Here is an 8930-nt window from a genome sequence, read left to right as displayed (position 1 = left end):
GGCTACTAAACCTGAGAACTGGAAGATGAGCAGGAGTTAGACCCGTGAAAAGGGACAGAAGAGTGTTTCAGGCAGGGTCACAGCACGTGCAAAAGTCCTGAGATGGGCAGGAGCGTGGCCAGATGAAAGGCGGTGAAGCTGGAGGCAGAGGGAGCGGGATGGGGGAACGTGGGGAGACTGCCAGCTGGGAGCAGGGGAGGGAGTCTGTCTTTTATCCTAAGAGCAGCAAGGAACCATCAGTGTTCAAGCAAAGGGATGAAGTGATCAGATCTGGTAGAAAGACCCCTCTGGCAACCGAGGAGAGAGAAGGGTGGAGAGGCTGTAACAGGCCCTAGCTCCCAACCCAGACTCAGAAAGCTGACATCCAGGCTCTGCTTGAATACTTCCAGGGTGGGGACTCACCAGTTCCCAAGACAGATAAGTGTATCGTTCCCTGTTATCACGTTCTTTAGTCATTCTTGATATGTCATGAAATCCAGGTTGCTGTTCATTCCAGCATGTTCCCCCAAGACACTTCAAAGTATGCCACAATCCCCCCTCAAAATGTTGTCCTCAGAACAGAACTCAGCACGGTGCCAGGACAAGGGGGGGCACTCACCTCCTCTCTTCTGGATACTATACCTCTGTTAATACAGCCTCTTCCTGCTGCAGCACTTACATGTGTCCATCCCACAACACAAAGTCCAGGGCTCTGTATACAGCTGGTGCTCAGCGAGTATCTGGTGACTCACTGATGTGACCAGAGATCCCAGGACTTATCCCCAGAGGTGCTGGGTAGTCTCCCTTCTGACCAGTCTCCAGGTCTCCTTTACAGGAAAGGCCCATTGCCCAGTGTGCCACCCTCTGTGATTCCATTTGCCCACACACTGGCTGTGTGTTTGAGCTTTCGGGCCACCACAGTTCCTGTGCTGATGCCAGGTCTTGTGCAGTGGGCAGGGCATGGGGCATACCAGGGCACAGGCTGACCTGGGGTGCAGGCCTCCCAAGGGTCGGCAGCCTTGTGAGCTTGCAGCCCCGTGCTGGACAAGGGATACTGCAGGCCCATGGGGCTGGCTTGGCGTTTTCCTGGGTGTTGTGGTTTGAAGGGCAGCCCTGCCCAGCACACCTGTGGCCTGTCCCAGCTTTGCCCAGCATGGGTGCCCCCATCTCCCAGTGTCTGCCCTGCAGGAGGGGCCCCGGCTGCCTGAGATAGTGCAGGATCCATGCTGGGTGACCACAGGGAGGGGACCAATGGGCCATCAGTCCCATCTGGGTGTGTGTCAGGTGTGGGGCTGAGGGCTGACACCTGCGGTTGGATAGGCTGCTTTCAGGCAGCTCCCTGGGAAAGGCGGGCAGCTTCTGCCCTCCAGAGGTCATTATGGGTACTGCACCCACATTGCCCAGCCTGCAGGAAGGGAGCAGCTGGGGGCGACCTGGAATGCTTTGGCGCTCGGGGAGACTGAGGCCTGGTAGGTTCCCAGCTCCCACTCGGCTCTTTCAGAACCTGGCTTGGTCACTGCAGGGTAAATCCCCACCCCACCCCTTCCTGCCCTGGCACCCAGCACCCTGAGTCCAGCTCTGCCAGCAGGTTGGGAGGCTTCACCCACGCAGTTGGCCAGAGCTTGTTCCACTTGTCCCTGGTCTCCCCACAAGCTGGGGAGGTTTTCAGCCTCGAGAAATGAAAGGCACGGCCCCTGGGTCCTCTCTGCTCCCCCTCCTGCTTGAGAGCCTTGGGGGTGACACCCCTGTCCCATCACTGGGCTCCCTGGGGCGGGGGCTGCAGGCCACCTTAGCTCCTAGCACCAGGTTCCAGGGCTGGAACCTGCACACTGAGGGTCACTTTGGAAGGTAATGTGTGGGTGGACCACGTGTCTGGCCTGCCCTGGCACTCACTACACAAGGACCCTGCCCCTCTAGGGTCCCCAGCAGGGGAGAGCACATGTGTCCCCCAACCCCACAGCCAGCGTGATTTCCTATAAAGAGAATTCTCGTTGTCTTCAGGAGCATTTCCTGTGGCTGTTTCAAGGGCGTCCTGTGTACCTGGCTGTCTCCCTCTGAGTCTTCCAGCTTTTCTCAGGCACTGAGGCTGAAGCCCAGGCAGGCAGTGCCCTGAGGCCAGCAGCCCCTCAGGAGGCCTTTGGCCGGATAGTCCCAGGTGCCCAAGGCTGAGGACTTGTGAGGCTGCAAGACATGCCGTCTCCCCTGCCAGGGCTGAGTGGGCAGCGAGCACTGCCTCCGTCCGGGGAATGTACAGGATGGAGGCCTGGCCATAACAGCCGTCCTTTCTTCTCTGGCCCTGGCATTGGCTGCCCTATCACTCACTGCAGGGTCGCCCGGGTGCCCCATCCAGCGCGAGGGCAGCTGGGAAAGGTCACGTTGACCTCAGATGACACGGCCACTGTGGGCCTGAGGACAGAGGCTTCTGTGTGCTGGTGAGTGGAGGCTCCAAGCAGATGCAAAGGGGGCAGTGCCAGTGCTGCGGGGCTCAGCGGGGCCTGGCTGCCCCCCCCCCCCCCGGCCGCTGGGGAGGCGCCGTTCAGGAGCACACGTCACTCTTGTCTGTACCCAAACAGTAAATGGTCGCTGCTCCTCTTAAGCACCTACTGTGCGCCAGGCCTCACACCTCATCTTACTGAATTCTGGCAGAAACTCCCTAAGGTGTTGATGTCTCCATTTAACCGAGACGTTTGCCTGTTGTCACCTGGCTCGTGAGTGGCCCAGCCAGAGTGAGAACACAGGTCTGTCTGACTCCGAAGCGCATACCCCTTTATAATAGTTAGGGACTATTTCAGGTTTCCAAAGAAGGAAGTAATTTTTTTTAAATGCATGTATCTGTCTCTAACTGAGAATTTAAAATGTTGCAGACATTTTGGCCATGAAGTAGTTCCCACCAAACCTGAACAAAAACTACAAGAAGCAACCGTTTCAGACTAGACCGCAGGCTGCAGAAGACCATGATTCCTGGGAGAAAGGAGCAGAAGTGGTGAGCCCCACAGCTGCCGATTTTCTTCCGAGAGGTAGAACCAGGCAGAACGTGACGGTCTCACGGAGCCAAGGGGACAGATTTGGGGCTCAGGCAGGCCAAGTGGACGGGGCTTGTGGGCAGAGCTCCGGATGGGAGGCAGCGATGCACTGAAGGAGCCAGGAGCCCCAGAAATCCTCCTGGGGACAACCTGAGTCTTTTGCTTAATGCTTTGCTGTGCATACGAAGATGAGATCCCAGGAAGCCAGGCAAAGAACAACAATAGGGAACGCTGTGAGCCAAACAGCTGCCAGCGTCTGCACAGGGGTGGAGAAACTTGACTGCCCCCTGAATGAAGAGGCCTTGTGGACACACAGGGCATTTTGTGGAGACCAAAGAAGGCCACGTCTTAGGTGTAGGGCTAAGCTCAACTCATAGTGAAGGCTATTCTATGCCTGACCTGACAGAGCTCTGAAACAAACCTTGCAAAGACCAGGCTGGTCTCCATGTAAGTTGACTGTTGGTGCAAAATCAACATTCTTAAAAGGAAGGCCAACAAAATCAAGGATCTTAACAACTCAATATTTACAGTCTCCAGCACTCAATAATACATTACCAGACATGTGACCTATAACTAGAAGAAAACAGTCAATAGAAACAGATCCAGAAGTGATGTAGATGACATTAGCAGATAAGGCATTTAGCTTTAAATGAAGCCATGAACACAATCAAAAGACAAATAGACAAATGCATAATAAATATAACCAGATGAGAAAGTGTAACACTGAGTCAAATGAAAGTTCTAAAGACAAAAGTAGATACTATATGAAATAAGAAATGTGCTGGATGGGATTCGCAGCAGATTAGACACCACAGGGGCGGGGGGGGGAATCCGTGCACTGAAAGATAGGACAATAGGAGTTATCCAAACTGACGCACAGAGACAAAAAAGCCTGGAAAAAATAAGCAGAGCCTTGCTGATGAGATGAGATGATATGAAACTGTCTAACAAAATGTGACAATAAAACCCCTCAAGACCACAGATCCGAGAGCTTCAATGAATATGAATAAACACACACCACAGCCCATCATAATCCAATGGCTGAAAACCCGTGACGAAGAGAAGACCTTCAGAGAATAAAGATAAGGCTAACTGTTGACTTGTCCTGAGAAACACTGCAAGCGAGGAGAACTGGAACCTCTTCTTCAAAGTGCTGAAAGAAAACCTGTCAACCAAGACGGCCATTCTAGTGAAAATGTCCTTGAAAAAGAAAACAAATTCCAGGCATTTTAAGACAAACGCCGAGAAAATTCATTGCCAACAGACCTGCACTACAAGAAATGTCAACCTAAGTTTTCTGGGCCAAAAGAAAATGATGAAAGATGTAAATTCAGGTCTGCACAAGGAATAGAAACCCACTGGAAAATGTAACTGTGTGGATAAATATGGAAGGCTTATTTCCTAGGTGTTTTTTTAAAGATAATAGAATATTTAAAGCAAAAATAATGATGGTGCCTTATGGAGTTTATAATCTATGTAGAAGTAAAATATATTATTACGAAAGCACAAAAGACAGGAGCAGAGAAAATAAACATACAGTTGCAAAGTTCATGTATTTTACCTAAGTGAGACAGTGTCACTTCAAGATACTGATAAATTAAAGATAAAGCATTTGACCCAACACAACACTGAATAACGATGAAAATCTGGGCTGTGTAGGAGTAGAAGGGAATTCCTCATCCCGCTGAAGGCCGTCTGTCGATGACGTCATACCTAAAGGTGGAGACCTGACGACTTTCTCCTGGAGCCTGGACCAAGGCCGAGGTGTCCCCTACACCCACGCACCCTGTGTGGGGTCTGGCCGGTGCAGTGACGCAAGAGAGGTGCTGAAGGGCAGACACCTTGGAAAGGAAGAAGGGCAGCTCTTTCCCTCTGTCTTTCTCTCTGGTAGATGACCTGTATGTGTGTTTAAGTGGTCCCAAGGCAGCTATAAACCATTGCAGAGAAGATTGCAGCCCCTCCCCCAGCCGCCACCTCCCTTGCTTCCCAGAGGAATTTGGTATTTATCCACTGCACACGTTTTTGTTTTTTTCCTACACACATTACCACAAAAAGTCTATGGTGGCGCTCCTTGCACTTTTTTTTTTTTTAGGATTTTTTTATTGGGGAAGGGGAACAGGACTTTATTGGGGAACAGTGTGTACTTCCAGGACTTTTTTCCTGGTCAAGTTATCGTCCCTTCGGTCTTAGTTGTGGAGGGTGCAGCTCAGCTCCAGGTCCAGTTGCTGTTTTGCCATTGCGAGTTGCAGGGGGTGCAGCCCACCACCCCTTGTGGGAGTCGAACCGGCAACCTTGTGGTTGAGAGCCCACGCTCCAACCAACTGAGCCATCGGGGGGCAGCTCAGCTCAAGGTGCTGTGTTCAATCTTAGTTGCAGGGGGCAGAGCCCACCATCCCTTGCAGGCTCGAGGAGTTGAACTGGCAACCTTGTGGTTAAGAGCCCACTGGCCCACATGGGAATCGAACCGGCAGCCTTCGGAGTTAGGAGCATGGAGCTCTAACTGCCTGAGCCACTGGGCCGGCCCTCCTTGCACTTTTAAGCTGTGTAAATTGGTGTCATGCAGGAGTGCTGTGCTCAGAAGCTGCATGCTGGCTGGATCCTGGCAGGGCTTGGGCAGCGAAGGGCTGACAAATCGAAGGCTGGGAGCCCCTGACCTGGCCCCTGGCTAAGCCACAGGCCCTGTCTGCTCCTGCCACACTCTCCGGACACCTGTTTGCTGTTCACTGCGTTTTAGATGCTGGCTCCTGTGGGGTACCCTCTCCAAGGCTCCCCGAAGCCTCCTGGTGGTCTGGAGGGCTGGGTCCCAGGAGCGAAGGGCCAGCTTCCTCCCTTGGGCTTTGGGGTGGACGCCAGCCCCTCTGCAGGGTGCCCGAGCTCTCTGCCCTGGCTGCCCCTCCTGCTGGGGATTGAGTTGTGAGTTGCGTGGGTACAGTGCCACCCAGGTGCACAGTACACTTTCCTTCCTGAGAATCAAAACCCAGGCTCCTGGCTGGCGGCCATCTCATGCCTCAGACCCCCACTTTGAGCAAACGCATGCTGCTGGAAAGCTGTCTCTGGAAAAAGCCACGCTGGGTCTGGTCCTTTCACCCCAAGTGAGGACACATCTCAGCTTTGGGAAGACTTTTGCTACCATGAGAAATAAAGTTAACGATCCTGAAAATAGCTTGTCTGCAAATAACTGAAAGCCTTGCTTGGCCCAACAAGAATCTGTAGGGCAATTCAGAAGCGCCTCTTTCCCGGAAAAACAGATTCCTCGTTGACACATTTTCCTCCTGTTGATGTTTTCCTCCCTGTTTCCAACGTGGAGCCTTTCCCCTCAGTCTCGATGCAAGGACACGGCCTAGAGGAAGCCAACGCCCGCTTGTCAACAATATTCTGTCCCCCTTCCCCCGGGTCCCCCCACAATAGAGCTATTATCAGACCGCACTCTTATGCCACGGTTTCCCTCTCCCCTCGGGCTAACGAAGAGAAAGGATGTCAGGCCGGACAAAAATGGGACAGTTTCCCCTTGATGGAGCCCCAATGTGCCAGCTTGGGAAGGGCCATCACGGCCGTGCTGGAGACTGTCATATGCTCCCGTGAAACACTTTTGGAACATGGCCTTTCACCAGTTTTGTGATTCACAGCATTTGTCCTCTGAGAACGGAAATATATTTCCCAGAGAGAAGCCTTCCAAGCTGGAAAGCTCTGGGTCTCCCGGGCAAACCCCACATCGGACTTCCGGGATTTAAGATCTCACCCAGCGCTTCGCCAGTCACACCAGGAAAAAAAGAACCTGAACTATTAAAACGCGTCCCCACCCAACCCTGCACTGGGGGAACACACTTCACTTGACGGTGTTAAGAAAATAAGAAGCCTTGGTGCCCCAGATTGGGGCCCTGGGATCTTGTTCCAAGATCAACTTCCGTTTCTTGCCTTTGGCAGCTACCGGGAGCTGCTAATGGGGGACCCCAGCCTCACTCCCTCCCACTGCTTCCATCACATGTTCAGGCCCCTGCAGAGGCTCTGGAGTTCCCAGAATCCATGTTGAGTGAGGGCCCGTATAGCAAACCATTCATTTACTCATTCATTCATTCATGCAACCCACCTTCTGCTCAGAGTGTGTGTCAAGCCAGGCTTTGGGGACTAAGAGACCCATCGGGGCACTCTCCATCTTCACAGCCTCAATCCAGTATGGGTGACAGTTTCTGACCCAGGGAACCGAGGCTCTGGGCCCCTGTGTATCCTGAGGGCCTGAGGTGGTGGCCTGTGGGGGTAGCTATGGACCTGGGCACTTCTAAAGGGGATTGCCGCGATCTCTCAGCTTGAAGTTGTCATCTTGTTTTCCTGTCTTGCAAGGATAACAGGAAAGATGGAGGGCCTTTGGCCTGCATGGGCACCGAGCTGTTTCCCCACCCCCGTGTGAGGACACTGTTCCTCGCACACCTGGGGGAGGGTCCTACGCCCTCTCGGTGGGGGCGGGGTTGCTGTCAGATGGACACCTTTCTGGGCCTCTCTGGCTGTGGAGGGCGCACCGGCCCCTCACCTACGTGCTCTGGGGGATCGGCTGCTGGTGTGAGTCCGAGACTTGGGGAGCTGCCTGTGCAGCTTGAGTGCGTGTGGGTGGATGGCATGTAAGGGGGTGAGGAGCTTCAGGGAGGCCAGGAGGCCAGGAGGCCACGGAGGGTCAGGTAGGTAAGAAGTTACCTGTGGCCGTGGTCATGGGTGTCAGTGACGGTGGCTGTGATGAGCAGGTATTGGGCAACATAGACGCCGCCTGAACGCGGGGCTCTCGAATGGAAGACGCCACCTGGAGAAGCTAGAAAGCCACCGACGTGACTCTACGGGGAAGCTGCTTGTCGGGGATGGCCCGCCACTAGCCTGACACCCCAGCCAAGGGTGTTCCAGGCATGTTTCCTCCAGGTGTGTCCCCCTCGGGGCATGGCATGGCCCAGCACATGTCCGTGTTTGAGGAGCCTGGAGGTGCAGCTGCAGAGGCCTGGGGTCTGCCAGCAGGAGGTGGCAGGGGGAGCCCAGAAGTTCAGGGACCCTGGATGGGGCGGGGCTATTTGTGTGTGGCAGGCAAAGCTGGACCAGAGGCTGCAGGCCTAGGGGACACCTGGGTGACACCAGTTAGCCTCTGTGTCAGCAGAAAGTAGAGTGGAGACACTGTGGGTGAGAGAGTGGGGAGCCCCCTATGGGTGGAGTCCCTGAACAGGACCCAGCACCCGTTTTTGGTGGTGTGACCATTCCAGGTCTCGGTCAGAGCAGAATCAGGTTGAGGGGCTGCGCCCCCGCTGAGGCAGGTGGGCCCCAAGACGGACGCCTGGGTATTCGGGAGGAAGGGCGCCCTGGAGGAGGCTGATCGGCTCCCCCTGCGTCCTGGCCATTTGCTCACCCCCTGTCCGTCCAGCCATCACCTGTGGGGCAGGCCCAGGCCCTGGCTGGGGACAGTGAGGAGGGCTGGCCCGGGGGGCGGTCCACCTGGGGCAGGGGCTGGCTGAGGACCAGCCTTACAGGATGGGCTCCTCCACCACTTGCAGGAGGGGACTCTGTCACCAAGAAGCCCTGGGCAAGAGCTGGAGAGACAGGCTCTGGGGGTGGGTCCATCTGGACGCAGGTGCACAGGCGGCATCATGCCTGAAGGTGGACACACCTGAGCAGGTCACACCTGGACAGAGCCATGTCTGGGGGCCACCACAGCTGGAGGAAGACACACCCGGAGGCCACTGTGCCTGGGAGTAGATGCTCTGGAGGCTGCCACTCACGGCAGGGCTGTCCAGGGCCGTTGGTGCCCTCCTGGAGCTGGTGGTGGTGTTGGAAGGATGGCTTTGCTGTCCCAGAGCTGTCACCAGGATCCCCATCAGTGCTTGGGAGCCTCGTCACAGGCCACGTCCCCCCTCCCAGGTCCTTTGTCAGCCTCCTCAGTGAAGCTCGCGGGCTCAGAGG

Source organism: Rhinolophus sinicus, chromosome 14, assembly GCF_057876585.1.
Source record: "Rhinolophus sinicus isolate RSI-liver-muscle chromosome 14, RSI-T2T, whole genome shotgun sequence".
NCBI lineage: Eukaryota > Metazoa > Chordata > Mammalia > Chiroptera > Rhinolophidae > Rhinolophus > Rhinolophus sinicus.
The sequence above is the reverse complement of the archived record's forward strand: the minus strand, read 5'-3'. Positions refer to the sequence as shown.